General features: G+C 42.8%; 1 non-coding gene across 1 annotated transcript; it reads left to right on the plus strand.

The window, feature by feature from the left end:
• The first annotated feature begins 18,844 nt into the window (after positions 1-18,844).
• LOC132616335 (small nucleolar RNA R71) lies at positions 18,845-18,950 on the plus strand. Its single transcript, XR_009573123.1, has one exon. It is a non-coding gene; the product is annotated as a small nucleolar RNA R71 (small nucleolar RNA).
• Positions 18,951-21,010: the final 2,060 nt, after the last annotated feature.

Here is a 21,010-nt window from a genome sequence, read left to right on the forward strand (position 1 = left end):
GTCCAAAGAAAACGGACGTCAGCACGAATATTGTAATGAGTATGAGAGGAATAAACAAGGAAATAAGGCAATGATATACAAGAAGTATCAATATGGAATAACTGTATCTGACTATCAAGTGTAAAAGAAGTAATGCATGCTGGCTTACTCATAGTCATCAACATGTCATGTGTGCATAAATATATAAGTTTCCCGCCCATATAGGTACGGTGTAATAATGTATAAGCTGCCCGTCCATAACGGATCGGTGTGATAATCATAACATTAGCCTGCGTCCATGCCTCCCGCGTCCGGGGTATCATCTCATGCCGCCCACTAGTGGTGTCTGCCCATGCCATTTGGCCATGGTGTATCGTATAGCTTCCCGCCTTAGCGGTGACTGCCCGGCCAACTAGGCGCGGTGTTGTATCATCATGTCATATCTTCTATCTTATATAGTTATTCATAGACATAGGCTCTTAGCTTTCTGGAATATAGGATCTCATGAGGAGGAAGGAAAATTATGCTATGAGATTCATGCCATTAGAAAGAAGGGACTAGCCTCACATACCTTTGACGTTTAACTAAGCTATCGCTTGCTTGTTCTCCTTCGATATCACGTTTCTACCTTCAAAAGAGAATTCGCGTTCGCGTTAGTTAATCGACTATAAGAACGCGCTACTATTTCTAGGGAAAGTTGGGCGACACTTCCTTGGTTTATACTACTTCTTCCCATATGCTATATCAACTCCCACATGCTCACAACAACATTCACAATATCGCAATCAACAATCATCATTTATGTACATTGACCACAATCCACCATTTCTCTTCAATTTCTCCACATTTATGGTTATAGCTTACTATCGCGTTTCCTCATATCTAATACTTATTTCACATCCTAAATGTCATTTATAACGTATTCATAATCACAACACTCCAACATTCATAATCCAACCCAACTACTATCCAACCATGACATTATTCACTCATAAATGACCCATTTCCTATGTCTTTTTACAATTCAAGTATCTTAACCTTCCAATACCTTAAAAAACATGTTTTAGTCATTAAACTTACCTTAGATGATGGATGGACAAGCCTTGAATGGAATTACTCCTTTAGCACCAAAACCCTACTTTACATATTTTGGGTTTTCTTGAGAAAGATGAACTTTAGTGTGATTCTTACACTTGATTTCGTGGGTTTCATGTAGTTGACCACTAATTTCCTTTGTTTTTCTTGTGATGAAGAGTAGAGAGTATTCTAGAGGTTTTTAGAGAGAAATATCGTGTAGTTGAAATGAATTAAATGAGGTTAGGTATCCTTTTAATGGCTTAAAATCTAATCCGGAATGAACAGTGACTGAAGTGCGCAGTGGTCGTAACCCAGTTTGCGGTCCGTATTCCAGTTTATGGGTCGTATATCATGGTCGTATTTAAGCACATCAAAACCAGAAAGGTATATTGGGAATCATGGTGATTTACGATCACGGTTTACAGGTCGTATTTCAATTTACGGTCCGTATTCCAAGTCGTATTTAACCATTTGAACATTTAACAGAAAGTTGAAGTTTTGTGAGTTGGAATACGACATGGTGGTTTACGGGCTGTATACTACTTTACGGTCCGTATTTCATTTTACGACCAACTGGGCCAAAGTGCAAATCTGTAACTTTCAAGTCTCTAAAACCTATAATTAGTCATTATGGAGCATAACCTATCTCTTGTTCCCATTGCCTTTGAAATCTTACTTAGGGTCGTCAAACATCATTCCCTTCTGATTAAAACACCATATACTCGTATCCTTCGCTAGTCTATTCGTTGTACGTTCACGGGGAAATTTCTGAGGTGTAACACTCTTCCCCCCTTTTGGAACATTCGTCCTCGAATGTTAAAACACTTGGGATTCTACGAAAATTTCGCCAGAGTTTCCCCTGTAATTTGGCACTACCAACCTGTCACAACAACCCATAATATCATCGCCTCACAGGGCTACATCACAACATCGACATATCTATGGCTACACACGACCAAAAGCATGAAAAATAAGCATACATACCTCATATCGTTGGCGTTTCATCTTGAATCTCCTCTGTGGTTGGAATAAATGCGGGTACTTGGACTTCATCTTCTCTTCTGCCTCCCAAGTCATTTCTTCTCGATTGTTGTTTCACCATAAGACTTTGACTGAAGCTACCTCTTTATTTTGGAGTCTTCGCACTTGCCTGTCTAGAATAGCGAGAGGCACCTCTTCATAGGTAAGCCCTTCTGTTACATGCACATCATCTATCGGGACAATATTTGTGGGATCTCCAATACACTTGCGGAGTATCGAAACGTGGAAGACTGGATGGACTGATTCAAGCTCCGAAGGCAAATCCAGTTCATAGGCTACATGACCCACCTTGCGGATAATTTTATAGGGTCCAATGTACCTAGGACTTAGCTTCCCTTTCTTACCAAATCTCATCACCCTTTCATTGGCGATACTTTCAAAAATACCCAATCACTAACTTGAAATTCCAAGTCTCGTCGGCGATTGTCTGCATAAGACTTTTGGCGACTTTGGGCTGTTAACAATCGATCTCGGATCACCTTAACATTTTCCACCGCTTGTTGAATTAATTCAAGGCCTACTAGTTGTGCTTCTCCTACTTCAAACCATCCGATTGGGGATCTACATTTAGCGGTAAATGATCGTCCCAACTTCCACCAAAATCCAGCACACATGCTCGTAGCATATCTTCCAAGGTTTGAATAGTATGCTCGACTTGTCCATCGGTCTGCGGATGAAATGCCGTGCTAAGCTTCACTTGAGTGCCTAGACCTTCTTAGAAGGACTTCCAAAACTTGGTTGTAAACTGTGCTCCTCTATCTATAATAATAGATAATGGTATACCATGGAGTCGCACAATTTCCTTGAGATACAACCTCGCATAATCTTCAGCTGAGTATGTAGTCTTAACTGGGAGAAAATGGGCTGCTTTCGTCAATCTATCCACAATCACCCATATAGAATCATACCTGCCGCGGGAACAAGGTAATCCCACGATGAAATCCATGTTGATCACTTCCCATTTCCAAGTAGGGATTTCTATTGCTTGCAATAAGCCTCCTGGCTTCTGATGTTCAACTTTTACTTGTTGGAAATTTGGGCATTGTGCTACAAATTCGGCTATGTTTCTCTTTATGCCATCCCACCAATACATCATCTTGAGATCACGATACATTTTAGTTGCACCCGGGTGAATAGAATACCGGGAACAATGTGCTTCTTCTATAATTCGTTGGCGCAATTCTGCTACATTCGGCACTCATAGCCTGCCTCGGTATCTAAGAATTCCATCCATAGAAAATTCAAATGAAGACTTCTCTTTTCCATGAGACGTGTCTCTGTAATGACATAATTGAGGATCTTCATATTGTCGTTCTTTCACTTCCATGTCCAAGGACGAAATTGTGGGATCATTGATACTAATCCCAACATTACCCGAATCGATTACACGTACTCCAAGATTAGCCAATTGGTGGAGCTCATGAACTATCTCTTTCTTTTCCGGAGGGACTTCACATAAACTGCCCATTGATCGGCGACTAAGCACATTGGCTACTACATTCGCTTTTCCAGGGCGGTACAAAATGTTCACGTCATAATCCTTTAACAATTCTAACCACCGCCTCTGCCGCAGGTTCAACTCCTTTTGCTTGAAAATGTATTGAAGACTTTTGTGATCTGTATAAATATCGACATGTACACCATACAAATAATGCCTCCATATTTTTAAGGCATGAATAACCGCAGCCAATTCGAGATCATGAGTTGGATAATTCTTTTCATGTTTCCATAATTGTCTCGAAGCATATGCAATAACTTTCCCATGCTGCATCAATACGCATCCTAGTCCAACACCGGAGGCGTCACAATACACAACATAGCCATCTGGCCCTTCTGGAAGTGTTAAGACCGGAGCTGAGGTCAATCTGCCTTTCAACTCTTGGAAACTGGGCTCACAAGCATCATTCCACTGAAATTTGGCCGACTTCTGGGTTAGCTTCGTCAACGGGGCTGAAATAGATGAAAAACCCTCTACGAATCTTCTATAATACCCCGCTAAACCCAGAAAACTACGAACTTCTGTAGGCGTCGTAGGCCTTGGCCAAGTCTTCACAGCTTCAATTTTCTGAGTGTCAACTCGAATGCCATCATTTGAAATAACATGGCCCAGAAATGTCACAGAATTTAGCCAGAACTCGCACTTTGAAAATTTTGCATACAATTCTTGGGCTCGAAGAATGCCAAGAACAATTCGCAAGTGATCTGCATGTTCTGATTCAGTGCGAGAATACACTAGAATATCATCAATAAACACTATCACAAATAGGTCCAGGAGAGGCCTGAATACATTGTTCATCAAATTCATAAACACGGCCGGAGCATTAGTCAACCCAAACGACATCACTCGGAATTCATAGTGACCATATCTCGTTCTGAAGGCCGTCTTGGGAATGTCCGCTTCTCTAACTCTCACCTGATGGTAACCCGACCTCAAATCTATTTTAGAAAACCACTTAGCACCTTGCAATTGATCGAATAAGTCATCAATCCTTGGAAGAGGATATTTGTTCTTTATCGTCACTTTGTTCAATTGCCTATAATCGATGCACATCCGCAGAGAACCGTCTTTATTTCTCACAAACAAGACCGGCGCTCCCCACGGTGATGAGCTGGGTCTAATAAACCCCTTTTCAAGCAAATCCTTCAGTTGTGCCTTTAGCTCTGTTAATTCCACCGGATCCATTCGATAAGGAGGAATAGAAATAGGCTTGGTGTCCGGCAACACGTCAATAGAAAAATCAATTTCTCTTTCTGGAGAAAGACCTGGAAGTTCGTCTGGAAACACATCTGGGAATTCATTCACGACGGGGACTGATTGGAAAGTTGGCGGCTTTGACTCAGTGTCATGAACCCGAACTAAGTGATAAATATAACCCTTGTCTATCATCTTCCTTGCCTTAAGGTAGGAAATAAACCTACCATTTGGAGATGCTGCATTACCCTTCCATTCAAGCACGGGCTCTCCCGGAAATTGAAATCGCACCACTTTCAATCGGCAATCAACATTAGCATGGCACGAGGCCAACCAATCCATACCCATAATTACATCGAAATCTAACATCTCCAACTCGATCAAATCAGCTGTGGTCCGACGATCAAATATCACAACTACACAATTTTTATACACTTGCCTTGCTATCAAGGGATCACCAACCGGAGTAGACACCTCAAAAGGTTTGATCGGCTCAGGTTTCACCTCGACACAACCCGCAACATATGGAGTAATATAAGAAAGAGTAGAACCCGGATCTATCAGTGCATATACATCACGGAAAAATATAGACAATGTACCTGTAACCACATCCAGGGAGGACTCAAGATCCTGTCGTCAGGCTAAAGCATATACACGGGGCTGAGTGGCACCTGAAATAGATGGTGCCCCTCTACCTCTACCTCGGCCTGCTGACATCTGGGGAATCTGTCCTACTGGGCGTGCTGAGGAAGAACCAGCCGCTGAACCTATGGGCTGAACTCCAACTCTACCACTCATCGACCGGCAATCTCTCATCATGTGCCCAACTTGGCCGCAAGTATAACAAGCGTCCGAACCCTGGCGACACTGTCCGGAATGCAATCTACCGCACTGGCTGCATCGCGGTACTGGGGGTCTCCTCTGGCTATAATCTTCCCTGATTTGGGAATCTGGGGCCCTCGAACTCTGACCCTGTCCTGAGCGGAAGGAGCGATCAAATCTCCTACCTGCAAATCGGGGAGGTGCACTGGTCACCGACTAGCCTGAGTGACCAGAATATGTCTGCCTTGATCCCCGTCTATAACCACTGCCTGCTCCCATAGATCTAGCCCTTTTGCCTTGCCTTCTTTCGTTATCGCGGTCACTTCTTGGTGGTTGTTGTTGCCCCTCTAAATTCTAAGCATGGGCCTGTATTCGGGAAATATCCATCCCGTCTTGCAAGGAAGCCGTCAAACAATCACTGAATAAATGTGGCCCTAGGCCACTTACAAATCTATGTACCCAATCTCCCATGTCGGCCACAATAGTCGGGGCATATCTAGCCAAAGAATTAAATTGCATGCTATACTCCCGGGCTCTCATATTTCCTTGCCTCAGATTTAGAAATCTATCCGCTCTAGCTCGGCGGACCTCGGGTGGCAAATAGTGACAAATAAAAGCATCCACGAATTCTTGCCAAACCGGAGGAGGCGCACTCTCTCCTCTTGATAATACCCAGTTGTTGTACCATAAAACTGCCACATCCCGGAGTCTATAAGAGGCCAACTCCACGGATTCAGTTTCGGAGGCATGGACAATCTTCAATGTCCTCAACACCTCATCTATGAAACCTTGCGGGTCTTCATCCGGCTTTGACCCGAAAAACTCCGGAGGATTTAGACTCATAAAATCATGGGCTTTGGTACTTGCTGTCTGATCACTTGGGCCCGCATTTTTTTGTTGTGCCTGAGCGGCGACCAACTGTGTCAATAGATGTATGGCCTCGGTCATTTGCTGACTCGAAGCAACTGGTGGAGGGATTGGAGCTGGGGCTCCTCCTTGCTCTTCCACATTAGGCGGGGTAGAAGAAGTATTAGACAAGGCCTCATTATGTGATTCGCCTTCTTCTATATTCATCGGAGGCTCTCTTTTTACCCGTCCCTTTGTCGTAGTCTTGCCCTTCTGGGCGGCTGTAACCTTTCCCTTTGGCGGCATTCTGAAATCATAACACAATATTAGGGAGGATAAAATCTTATACATGGCTCTATCACACGATTTCATGAGAAGAAAGATGGTCATGTTTCCTAAATGCCCTGTAGCCTCTTGTTTATTGATGTGGCGTGCAACACACAAAAAACAAGACTCTACTAGACACGGCTCGTAGACACTTCCTAGGACTGAACCGCTCTGATACCATTTTTGTCACGACCCAGTTAGGGGCCGCGACGGGTACCCGGGGCTAGCCACCGAGCACCGCTCGTTCTACTACTTATCTTACTCATTTAATGCTCTTTTATCAACTTTATACTCAAATTGTAAGGAAAATCATATTTTATATGGAAACGTAAATACCTTTATATACATATGCCTCTCGGCCATCAAAATAATATGTACATATAATAGCATCTCGTGAGACCATCTACAAACCCACATTGCGCATCTACGAGCCTCTACTGGAGTGCTACACATAAGGACGGGACAAGACCCCGTCATGCCCAAAGATACATATACATGAATATACACAAAGAATCGTCATAAGCACCTCCGAACAAAGGAGTGCTTTCAATCAGCTAACAACTACTGCTGGTCTGGGTCGAGCTCTTCTCCCTGTCTACCTGTGGGCATGATCACAGTGTCCAAAGAAAACGGACATCAGTACGAATATTGTAATGAGTATGAGAGGCATAAACAAGGAAATAAGGCAATGATATACAAGAAGTATCAATATGGAATAATTGTATCTTACTATCAAGTGTAAAAGGAGTAATGCATGCTGGCTTACTCATAGTCATCATCATGTCATGTGTGCATAAATATATAAGCTGCCCGCCCATATAGGTACGGTGTAATAATGTATAAGATGCACGTCCATATCGGATCGATGTGATAATCATAACATTAGCCTGCGTCCAGGCCTCCCGCATCCGGGGTATCATCTCATGCCGCCCACTAGTGGTGTCTGCCCATGCCATTTGGCCATAGTGTATCGTATAGCTGCCCGTCTTAGCGGTGACTGCCCGGCCAACTAGGCGCGGTGTTATATCATCATCATGTCATATCTTCTATCTTATATAGCTATTCATAGACATAGCCTCTTAGCTTTCTGGAATATAGGATCTCATGAGGAGGAAGGAAAATTATGCTATGAGATTCATGCCATTAGAAAGAAGGGACTAGCCTCACATACCTTTGACGGTTAACTAAGCTATCGCTTGCTTGTTCTCCTTCGATATCACGTTTCTACCTTCAAAAGAGAATTCGCATTTGCGTTAGTTAATCGACTATAAGAACGCACTACTATTTCTAAGGAAAGTTGGACGGCGCTTCCTTGGTTTATACTACTTTTTCCCATATGCTATATCAACTCCCACATGCTCACAACAACATTCACAATATCGCAATCAACAATCATCATTTATGTACATTGACCACAATCCACCATTTCTCTTCAATTTCTCCACATTTATGGTTATAGCTTACTATCACGTTTCCTCATATCTAATACTTATTTCATAGCCTAAATGTCATTTATAACGTATTCATAATCACAACACTCCAACATTCATAATCCAATCCAACTACTATCCAACCATGACACTATTCACTCATAAATGACTCATTTCCTATGTCTTTTTACAATTCAAGTATCTTAACCTTCCAATACCTTAAACAACATGTTTTAGTCATGAAACTTACCTTAGATGATGGTTGGAAAAGCCTTGAATGGAATTACTCCTTTAGCACCAAAACCCTACTTTACTTCTTTTGGGTTTTCTTGAGAAAGATGAACTTTTGTGTGATTGTTGCACTTGATTTCGTGGGTTTCATGTAGTTGACTACTAATTTCCTTTGGTTTTCTTGTGATGAAGAGTAGAGAGTATTCTCGAGAGAAATATCGTGGAGTTGAAATGAATTGAATGAGGTTAGGTCTCCTTTTAATGGCTTAAAATCTAATCCGGAATGAACAGTGACTGAAGTGCACAGTGGTGGTAAACCCAGGTTACGGTCCGTATTCCAGTTTACGGGCCGTATATCGTGGTCGTATTTAAGCATATCAAAACCAGAAAGGTATACTGGGAATCATGGTGATTTACGATCACGGTTTACGGGACGTATTTCAATTTACGGTCCGTATTCCAGGTCGTATTTAACCATTTGAACATTTAACAGAAAGTTGAAGTTTTGCGAGTTGGAACACGACATGGTGGTTTACGGGCCGTATACTACTTTACGGTCCGTATTTCATTTTACGACCAACTGAGCCAAAGTGCAAATCTGTAACTTTCAAGTCTCCAAAACCTATAATTAGTCATTGTGGAGCATAACCTATCTCTTGTTCCCATTGCCTTTGAAATGTTACTTAGGGTCATCAAACGTCATTCCCTTTTGATTAAAACACCATATACCCGTATCCTTCGTTAGTCTATTCGTTGTACGTTCACGGGAAAATTTCTGAGGTGTAACAGTAATGTAGGCTCGGGGACGGGTAGGATACTCATTTGGGAATTAGTGACTCATCCTCCTCGACACTACAGAATTTGACCTTTCTTCTCATGCCCAATCTATGTATTCTTCAACTCATGACTAAGATGTGATTTTACTCTTACTAGAATTTACAATCTTTTTATGAGATAATATTATTATTATTATAAAACTATATCTATATATATATATATATATATATATATATATATATATATATATATATATATATATATATATATATATACCTTTTTTGTTAAAAAAAAAAACCTTTCTCAAATTTAATCCGCTATCACATCCAGTTCTTGACTATGCAACTCACATACCATGGCCTTTACTTCACACCTATACCACCCCCAGCTTTAGGCGATTTGCCTCTTTTCTCTAGTAGTGTCAAGGAGGGAACTGGTGGGAAGATGGAATGAATTCATGAAGTGGGGACAAGGTTTGTTACTGCTAATCAAGAGAAAAAGTCAAAGGCTCAACGTGGGAACTAGTGATATTCATATAGAACAGGTTTTTGGGCTTTTTAAGGCTGACGTGACTATTTAGAAGGAAAGCCTATGATCACTTCACAACCAACTATCCTAAGCGATATAGCACGACCTACCAGGCAAGTTCTGGATCCACATTTGCTAACAATGAACACAAGAAGTTCTCACACTTACAATGGCATAAGGATTTGAACACTCAATTCATATGCACTATAATATCCTTGATGTCACAAAAAGAACCATACATGTCAATTCATTACAACCTGTGATACTCAAATTTACTTTCGGAGGGGTCACTTTCAAATCAATCCATTTTCAAGTTCACAAATATCCTTTTTCATTCAAAAATTCATGTCAACAATTCAAAATGCAACAACCATGAAAGTCACAATTACTTTAAATAAAATTTAACAAATATATACTACGAAGTACATCAGGTTACCCCACCCCCAGCAAAAAGAGGATGCATTGTCCCCAATGCATCAAAAAATCATACCATCACCCTATGGTGGTGGGGCCGACCTGAAATGCTCTAATCCTGTTGTTGCTGCTGAGCTGTCTCCTCCGCAGCAGTGCGAATGGGGGCCCTCTCTACTGCTGGCTCAGTGGACTGAAGCGGTGGAGCTGACTGGCTCTGTGGCTGCAGGTCCTGAGGAGCTATCGTGATCGGCCTGACTGGTGCTGGGATAGCACTAGTGCTAGAAGATGCGTCGATGAACCTCATGTCCAGGCGCGACCGCCGAATACCCTCCTGAAGCTCGGGGTCTTCATCCTCATTATCCTCCCCCTCATCATCATCATCAGCCAATGTGACAGGCCTCTTTCTCTTGCGACTTTCCCTAGGCTCATCCTCAGTCACCAAGTCAACTACTCTGATCAAATCGAAAATGCTGGCGACCGGTGCAGGTGGTGTCGGGTCATCCACAATAACCTGCTCTCTTGTCCGAAGGGCCGCAATCTCAGCTCGGAGCTGGTCAAGCTCGATCTTCAAATCTCCTGAAGTACCAGACTCACTCTTCTTCTCAATAGTGAGTATCTGCATCTCTAAACTGTCGAGTCGTGCATTGACTCTAGCATGATGCCTCTCCATAGCCTCCTGAAGAGGCTCCAACTCCGGTGCAATCTCTTTCCGGACAAACCTAGCCAACTGCTGTAATATCCGGGTCACCTGCTGATCAACACACTCTGCCTTGATTGCAAACTCTCTGAATTTGGCTCTGTTGAGGACAAAGAGATCCTCGGAAGCTGATGCTGCGGCTGACGAAGGAATATGAGATGCAAATGGAACAGCAGGCCGAGGTGGTGCCTTTGAAGAAGGGGTAGCATCAGCTACGAATGGTGTGGAGGCCTCTGTTGTGGACAGTCCTTCCGTGCCTATATCAACTGGGCCCTGTGGTATTGAATCCATGACATGCTCAGCCTGCTCACCCACGAGATCTAACAATTAAGTATTGGTGGCCTGAGATGTACGGAGGGTCTTATCCCTACTCCGTGTGATGTCGCACACCTTTGTTGCAGGAAGAGTCGCAGCAAATGTATCAATATGCCTCACCTGGGCCAACCTACACAACTGCGTGATAAGGCATGGGAATATCAAAGTTGTCGCCTCCTGTGGTACGCGTGCCCGAATGGCTCTACTGATCAGATCACCCAAGTTCATTGGGTACCTGGATAGCATGGCAGCCACAACCACTGCTCTATCCGGCGTGACTATGTTATCTGCTCCCGTGGGCAGAACCCGATATATGACAAAATTCCACCAAAATTTATCTTCCAAGCTGATATCTGCCTTATGGATTTTGACAGACAAGTTTCTCACCCATAGGGCCCGGTCCGCCGGCCCTCTAGCCATCACCGTCACAAACCATTCCCGTACAGATTGCTCAACCCTTCTTTCAAACTTATCATCATATTCCACTGTGGTCGGTGCCACTAAGTCATCACCAAAATAAAATCTGTTGATTGTGCAGGCTGAGATGTCAACATGGACACCCCGAACATACACTGTGTCTAATGGAGGGGCGGCTTCCAAAGCTTTCTTGTTCTTGTGGCGCTGCTCGAGCATTACTCTGTAAGTAGCATAGAATTCCCGAACCATGGTCGGGCAATAATCCCCTAGAGGCTGTGTGAATGCCTTAAGATGATAATGCTGGATGAGATTAGTAATCCGAGGGTAGCTCTCTAAGCCGCTCATACTGATTTGTTCTTCTTCCTGAATATTTCTCCTTGGATTACCCCCGCTGACTGTAGTGGCCCCATTTACATAGTACTTTCGGCACCCTTCATAGGGGAAGCGGATTGCAGCTATCTCCATCTTTTGCAGCCGCAGCCGCTCTTGCTCCTCATCTGAATTTCGCTCAGAAGCGGCTGGTTGTTCTGTTGCTGCATCGTTAGAATCAGCGGATGTGGAGAATGAAGTCCCCTCTGTAGACTGAGAGGAGAGTAAAGTGGGTTATTCTGCTTGGGGCGTGGTGGTCTGTGCCCTCGATCTAGTCGTTGGGACTACCGCTTGATGTTCAGAGTCAGAGGGTTCATCCCTAAGAGTAAGGGTTGTTTGACCTCGACCTCGGCCTTTTCTGGGACCACCACCCCGCTTGACTGGATTCTTTGGAGGCATACCTGAGAAAAGAACACACTGAATTTGTTAAGACAACCATAGAAACATAACAGAATCAGACAAAAGTACAAGACATGCGATAATGTTAAAGCTGCCAGTGGTCCGTCGATGTGCTACAAGAGACGTCGAACAGTTCGATGAAGCGTCGAAGTTCCCGTCGAATTGATCGACGAGCCGTCGATCTCATCGTCGATCTCTTATTAGCCACTGGAAATTTCGACTAAAAGACGGTGGGAAAGACGCCCCGTCGATCGATTCGACGGGCCGTCGATCTCTTGTTAGCCACTGGAAATTTCAACTGAAAGACGGTGGGAAAGACGCCCCGTCGATCGATTCGACGGGCCGTCGATCGATTCAACGGTCCGTTGATCCACCGTCGATGTTGTTTTGGTTAAGAACTTTGAGAAGGCTCATTCGACATTGAGTAGGCCGGTCAGTCCATTGAATCAACAGGCTTTCAAACTGAGCGTCGAATGTTTTCGCAAGCTAAAACTACTGATCCCATACACTTCTTTGGCCGAGGTGCCAATCGTCACGTATTTTGGGGTTACTAAGAGTTCACCCCATGTTGGCTTGGGTTAGACTAGGGAAAACACTTGGCGGGCAAAATAACTCGAAGGTCGTAATGCCCTCCAAGCCATCGTGACACACAATGCCATACTTTGGCATTTCATCGAACAGTTGGTGGGCAAAACAACAACAACCTCATGAATGAAGTGTGTTTGTCGTAATGCCCTCCGACTCGGCTAAAGATCAATGACCCAATCAACCACAAACAAACCAACAAACCACCCCCAGCAAAAAATATGAGCATCCCAGGCAAAACAAGCAACACGAGGGAGCACACAATCCACTAATTCACATACCTTAAAATAGAAAAGATATGGTTTCAGCCCTTAAGGATGGAAAAACACTCGAAGAAGCACACACACAGAGGGACAGAGTAGTAGGGCAGGGGGGAAAGTGTGGGGTGGTGAAGGAAGGGGGAAGTGGGTGGGGTAACGGTTATGAAAAAGGGAGAGAGGTGGGGAGAGAGAGAGACGTTATATAAAAAAAATTAGAATCGGTGCAAAGACGTGGATTATAAACCCACGTTTCAGAACCGTCGCGGTAAAAGGACGGAGCATCGATTGATTCGACGCTCCGTCGATTGAACACCCCCCTCCGTCGAGTTCTTCTTCATTTTTTTTTTATAAATGAAAAAGAGAGAAAAATGCCCGTCGATCAGTTCGAGGGAGCGTCAAACCTGTCGTCGATTTGCCATTATTTCCAGTGACCAATCTTTCATGTGATCCACTCGACGGTGCATTCGACGTCTCGTCGATCAGATCGACGTTTCGTCGAATGTGTCGTGTAATTGCTTTCCTGGAAATTGTTTGGTTTCAACACTTAGGTTCCTCAACACATCAACAAACATTAAAACAACACAACAACAAAAATCAACGGAATAAAAATATATTTCAAAAATGCACATGGGTTTCCTCCCAAGAAGCGCACAATTTAAAGTCGCGGCACGACGTAATACCACTTTTGATGTTAAGATCCAGTGCCATGTTTTAACCGGTGAGCATCAACAATCTTGTCTCCATCAACCATCCAATGGTAGTGTTTTACCCAATGGCCATTCACCCTGAAAGTACGCGTCCCATCGTCAGACTTTAACTCCATTGACCCATTGGGTGACACACTTACCAAAGTAAAAGGGCCGGACCACTTGGATTTCAACTTTCCCAGAAAGAGCTTCAACCTTGAATTGAACAATAACACCGAATCACTTGGTTGAAAATCTCGCTTCAAAAGTTTGACATCATGATAGTGCTTCATCCTTTCTTTGTACAAACTCGCACTCTCATAGGCATGATACCGAAACTCATCCATTTCATTCATTTGAAACAACCGCAGCTTGGTTGCTTCGTCCCAATTCATGTTCAATTTTTTTAATGCCCACAAAGCTTTGTGTTCAAGTTCAACAGGTAGATGACAAGTTTTACCAAACAACAACTGATAAGGAGAAGTGCCAATGGGTGTCTTGAATACTGTTCTATAAGCCCAAAGAGCATCATCAAGCTTAGATGACCAATCAGTTCTGTTGGCATTAACCGTCTTCGCTAAGATGCTCTTTATCTCCCGATTGGAGACTTCGACTTGCCTACTAGTTTGGGGGTGGTAGGGAGTGGAGACCCTGTGCTGCACTCCATATTTCTCCAAGAGATTAGCGAATTGCTTGTTGCAAAAGTGAGTGCCACCATCACTAATGATTGCCCTTGGAGTGCCAAACCTTGTGAATATGTTTCTTTTGAGAAATTTGGTGACACTCTTGCCATCATTGTTGGGCAATGCTATAGCTTCAACCCACTTGGACACATATTCAACCGCAATAAGGATGTATCACATACCACGAGAACTAACGAATGGGCCCATAAAGTCGATGCCCCACACATCAAATAGCTCAACCTCCATGACAAAATTCATTGGCATTTCGTGCTTCCTCCCAATTGACCCTTGGCGTTGATATTGGTCACAAGATTTCACCATCAAATTTGCATCATGATAAAGGGTGGGCCAATAATAGCCACATTCAAGCACTTTAGCTGCAGTGCGGTTCCCACTGTGATGACCCCCCACAAGAGAGTCGTGGCAAGCTTTCAAGATTTCCATGGCCTCGGATTCGGCCACACATCGCCGAATGATGTTGTCGGCACATGTTCGAAATAAATAGGGCTCATCCCAATAGTATTGACGACTATCTCTCAAGAATTTCTTCTTTTGATAAGCCTTGATATCGTCGGGGATAAGACCCGTCACCAAGAAGTTGGCGATATCTGCATACCAAGGAGCAACCTCACAAGATACAGCCAAGAGCCTCTCATCGGGGAAAACATCATTTAACTCAAGATTTCCATTCGGTCTCCCAGCTTCCTCAAGTCTAGATAGATGATCCACAACTTGGTTTTCACAACCTTTTCGATCTTTGACCTCAAAGTCAAACTCTTGCAACAACAATACCCAACGAATCAACCGTGGCTTTGCATCTCTCTTTGTCATCAAATATCTCAAGGCCGCATGATCCGTATGAACAACCACTTTGGATATAAGTAGATAGGCCCGGAACTTCTCAAACGCATAGACAATGGCTAGAAGCTCTTGCTCGGTGACGGTATAATTCATTTGAGCTCCATTGAGGGTCTTTCTAGCATAATAAATTGGGTGCATGATTTTGTTGTGCCTTTGTCCAAGCACCGCACCAATAGCAAATCCGCTTGCATCACACATGAGCTCAAATGGCATTGACCAATCCGGAGATACAATAATTGGAGTAGAGGTGAGCATTTCCTTCAACTCATTAAATTCCTTAAGGCACTTCTCATCAAATGCAAACTTAGCTTCTTTTTCAAGAAGCTTACACATCGGGTTGGCGATCTTGGAGAAATCTTTGATGAACCGCCGATAGAAACCGGCATGTCCCAAGAAGCTACGAACCCCTTTGACAGAGATTGGTGGAGGGAGCTTGGCTATAACATCAACTTTTGCTCGGTCAACCTCGATACCCTTCTCGAAAATCCTATGGTCAAGGACAATCCCTTCTATCACCATGAAATGACATTTCTCCCAATTAAGTACAAGGTTGGTTTCTTCACACCGCTTCAATACCTTACCGAGATTGGCAAGACATTCGTCAAAAGAGTCACCAACAACAGAAAAATCATCCATGAAGACTTCCAAGAAATCCTCCACCATATCCGAGAAAATAGACATCATACACCGTTGGAAAGTAGCCGGGGCATTGCACAAGCCAAAAGGCATGCGGCTAAAAGCAAAAGTGCCATAAGGACAAGTGAAAGTGATTTTCTCCTGATCCTCTAATGCAATGTTAATTTGGTTGTACCCCGAGTACCCATCCAAAAAGAAATAATAAGCTCTTCCGACTAGCCGATCAAGCATTTGATCAATAAAAGACATAGGGAAGTGGTCTTTACAAGTTGCGGTGTTTAGCTTTCGATGGTCCATACACACTCTCCATTCGGTGACTGTCCTTGTAGGAATCAACTCATTCTTGGAGTTAGGGCAACAGTGATGCCCTCCTTCTTTGGCACACATTGCACCAAACTAACCCATGGACTATTTGAAATTGGATATACAACACTCGCAGCCAACCATTTGATTATCTCTTTCTTGACCACTTCTTGCATAGGAGGGTTTAGCCTTCTTTGATGCTCTACACTTGATGAACTATCCTCCTTAAGTTAGATTCTATGTTCACAAATACCGGAGGGAATTCCCCTAATATCCGCAATAGTCCACCCAATAGATCTTCGATAAGCCCTCAACACTTCAAGTACCTTTTGAGTTTGTTCCTCACTTAACAAAGATGAGAGAATAACCGGATAAGTGTTATCTGGGCCAAGAAAAGCATACTTCAAATGAGAGGGAAGTAGCTTGAGCTCAAGTTTTGGAGGCTCAATAATCGATGGCTTAGCCGAAGGAGTGGTTCTTTTATCAAGATTAAGAGATAATTTCTTCGGCTCATAAGAGTACGAACCCCGGCCAACGAGAGAATTAACTGTTTCAATATACCCCTTCATGTCATCCGCCTCGAAGTTCACCAAAATAGCTGAAATTGTTTCGTCAAAGTGCTCCTCCTAACTTCTGATCCACCGATTCGTCTATCACATCGAAAGAATCAATGACCGCAATGCTCTCATAAGCACTAGGCAATTTTAACCCCTTGCTAGCTTGGAAAGTTACCTCTTCATCATTGACCCAGAATTTTATTTCATTCTTTTCTGAGTCCATTAAGGCTATCCCGGTGGCAAGAAATGGCCTTCCCAAGATAATTGGGACTTCTCTGTCAACCGTACAATCAAGGATGACAAAATCTGCCGGTAATAAGAATTCCCCCACTTTAACAAGGATGTCATCAACAACCCCTACCGGTTTTTTGATGGTTCTATCGGCCAAATTGGAGACGCATGCTCGTTGGTCTAGGTGTTCCCAAACCAGCTTGCTTATATATGGCTAGTGGCATCAAATTAATACTAGCCCCATTGTCACATAAAGCACGAGCAAAATCATGATGACCGATGGTGCAAGGGATAGTGAAAGCCCCGGGATCTCCCTTCTTTTCAACATTTGATGACAAAATAATAGCGCTCACTCGGTGAGTGACTCAAACCGTATCATGCTTGATTGGCCTTTTCTTCGTCAACAAATCTTTCAAGTATTTAGTAAATCCCGACATTTCTTGGAATGCATCAAGAAACGGGATATTCATTGACAACCCTTTCAATTGGTCGTAGAAGCGTTGGCAATTGGCATCCTCCGTTCTTTTCATCAATCTTTGTGGGAACGGGGGAGGAGACTTATATGTTTGAGTCAAGGGTTTAATTGCCCCTGTGACCTTGCTCTTTTGAAAGCTACCACCGGTAGATTTTTCAACACTTGACTCCTCATCACCCTTTAGAATACTAGGGTGTACTTCCTTCTCTTTCTCAACAATAATAGGCATTTCAATTGGTGCCTCTATTTCTTATTCACCTCATCTTCAATAACCTCACCAACAATCGGCTCGACAATGATAGGTTCAACCACTCTCTAATTTACCGCATTAAGGATCCTTCCACTTCTAGTAGAAATAGCTTTGCATGAGGCAATGTGATCGCCTCCACTACCCCTTAGGTTCGGAATTGTGTCGCTAGGAAGGCCCCCTCTTTGTGGTGGATGTTGCTCACGAGAAAGATCTCGCATTTGTGACTCAATTTTATGAATCGAAGCGGTGTGAGAGCCTACCATTTCGGTCAAATTTTCCATCTTCTTGTCACTCTTATACTAGTTGTCCAATATCTTTTCAAGCATAGATTCCATTCGAGAAGTCCCTTGATCATTGGAAGGACCTTCTCGCCAATTTTGAGAGTTAGACGTACGGCCCTTTGGTGGAACATAGGCATTGGAATTCCGATTACCATAATTGTTGTTGTTGTAATCCCTCATGTCCGAACCACCATATTCATTTCGGCCATATTGATTGCTTTGTTGTTGGGGTCTCCATTGCTTTTGATAACCCCCTTGAGAGTGATCGATATAATTAGCATCCTCACGTTGTGGCTGCCCCTCTAGATAAGCTTCTTCCGAGACTTGGTACATCCCGGAGCATGAGATGGTATCTCTTCGACAACATTCACACTTTCAGCTTCTTTCTCCGTAAGCCTCTTTGACAACAAATCCACGGTGGTTTGCAATTGAGCAAAAACATGATCTCGGTCATGATTTTCTTTGGCCACCGCGGCAGCAGAGGGACTACCATATGACAGGATTTCACTATCACTTGAGTGCCAAGCTTGATTATGGGTGGTGAGCTTATCGAGCAACCTGGTGATGCTGACAAATGATTTGTCCATGAAGCATCCCCCAGCTGCAGTGTTGACAGCAATTTGATTCATTGTATCTAACCCCTTGTAGAACTTCTCGGTGAGAATAGCATCCGGAAACCCATGAGTTGGAGATTGAGCTAGATAGTACTTGAAACGCTCCCATGCTGAATATAATTGTTCCCCCGGAAGTTGTTTGAACTCAAAAATCTTATCCCGAAGCTCTGCCTTTTTTCTTGGTGGGAATCACTTCTTCAAAAATGTATTGGCTAACTCACTCCAAGTATGAATAGAATTGTTGGGGAGCTTTTCATACCATTACCTTGCTTGGCCAGCCAAGGAATATTTAAAGACCCGTAACCGAAATGCATCAGCAGAAATAGCACCTTGGGATTGTTGAGCACACACATGCAAGAAGTTCTTCAAATGTCGAAGTGGACAATCCTCCGAAGAATTTCGGAAATAACCTTCAAGTTTCAGCAGCTGATAGATAGAACTATCAATTTTGAAAGTAGCATTTCCAGTTCTAGGAGGAACCACAGCAGAAGCATAATCAGCTTCATTGATGAATTCCGCAAATATATTTTTATCCTCATCCTCTTCTGGTGCAGGTAGGTTCACTTGGAGTCCACCTTGGTTTCCTTGATTCCGATTCTGTCATTCTGCCATGTTCACCTGGTTCACCATAACAGCAAACAAGGTGTGATGGAATAGAAAAAGTTTTAAAGAAGAGTACACAACAATCAGTAATTTCTAAACCGTATTCCCTGGCAACGGCGCCAAAATTTGATAAGCTCAAATTACACCTATTAATGGCGTAAAGCGGACGTTGTCAAATATAGTAACCCAAACAAGGTTGGGGTCGAATCCCACAGGGAATATGGAGAGAAAAGGGTACTAATTGTATGTGATACTAGTCTTTAAAGGCTTTAATCCTATTCCGAATATTTTGAAAAGAGATTTGGTTTGTATTTGCTATTTTGAAATGTTTGGAATTTGTTTGGATTTGGAGAACCAAAGTTGTGTCCCCGCGATGATTAGATGTTATGCTATGGGTGTCAATATGATATATTCCTAATGGCTCGGAGTTATGTATGCACTTAATCTCTAATGCACTTTCTAATATTTTCCAATAGTTAGAAAGTATTTTTTTTCATGATTTTCCCAAATGTAGAAAAGTTGTAAATAAGATTGATTAAATATGCCAAGTAGAACTCATCTTATCCCTAAGCGAGCTCATTAAACGAGCTCATTAAACGAGTATCAATTTAATGATGACTTAATGATATTTTGGAGAAGAGTTATAGCGTCCCTTAGATTTTTAATGAGGTGCTAAACAAGTTTCAAAAAGGTTCCATAAGGATTGGAAATCAAACGAGTCGACGAGAACGAGTTCGGAAGAACTGGGCATTATATGGCCCAACATACTGGTCGTATGTTAGGCCGTATATTCAGCCCAGATGGCCAGCCTCACTGGACCAAATCTACGGCCAGACATACGGTCAGTGAAATTTATACGGACCGTATGTTGGTCCGTAGAAATTGGTCGGGACAGATGGAGTATTATTAATAGGGGATCAAGTTCATTTCATTTCATTTCCTCTTCACCCCCCTTCTCTCTAGAACTCTCTAGAACATTTCTCCACACCTCTCCTACAAGAATTCAAGGGATATTAATGATCAACTTCATCAAACCAAGAGAATCAAGTGTAAGAAACTCATTAAAGCTCATCCAAGACAAGAAATCCAAGTGGAGGTGGAACTAGGGTTTTGCTCAAGTGAAGTGTTTCCACCCAAGGTCCATTACTACACCATCTAAGGTAAGTTTTATGGTATTTCCGTGTTGTTTGAGGTATTGAGAGGTTGAAATACTTGGATTATAGAAGGAGATAGAAAATGGGTCATGAAAGTGAGAATAGTGATATTTGTGAGTAATAGCTTGGATAGAGTCATGATTCTTGATATGTTGTGATTATGATTATGTTATAAATGACATTTAGAACATGGGATAGACATTGTATATGAGTGAACGTAATAGTGTGCTATGACCATGGATATGGATGATTTGAAGTGAATTGGGAAATATGGGTAATGTAGATGAATAAAGACTATTATTATGATGTTGTGAATGTTATTATTGATGTTTGGGAGTTAATATATGATATGGAGGAAGTCGTATAAATAAAGGAGATGCTGTCCAATTTTCTCTAGCTTTAGTCAAGTATGCTAAGCTATCAATTTTCTAATGTTAGTATAACTCTAATGAAGGTAGAAACGTGAGCAT

Source organism: Lycium barbarum, chromosome 10, assembly GCF_019175385.1.
Source record: "Lycium barbarum isolate Lr01 chromosome 10, ASM1917538v2, whole genome shotgun sequence".
NCBI lineage: Eukaryota > Viridiplantae > Streptophyta > Magnoliopsida > Solanales > Solanaceae > Lycium > Lycium barbarum.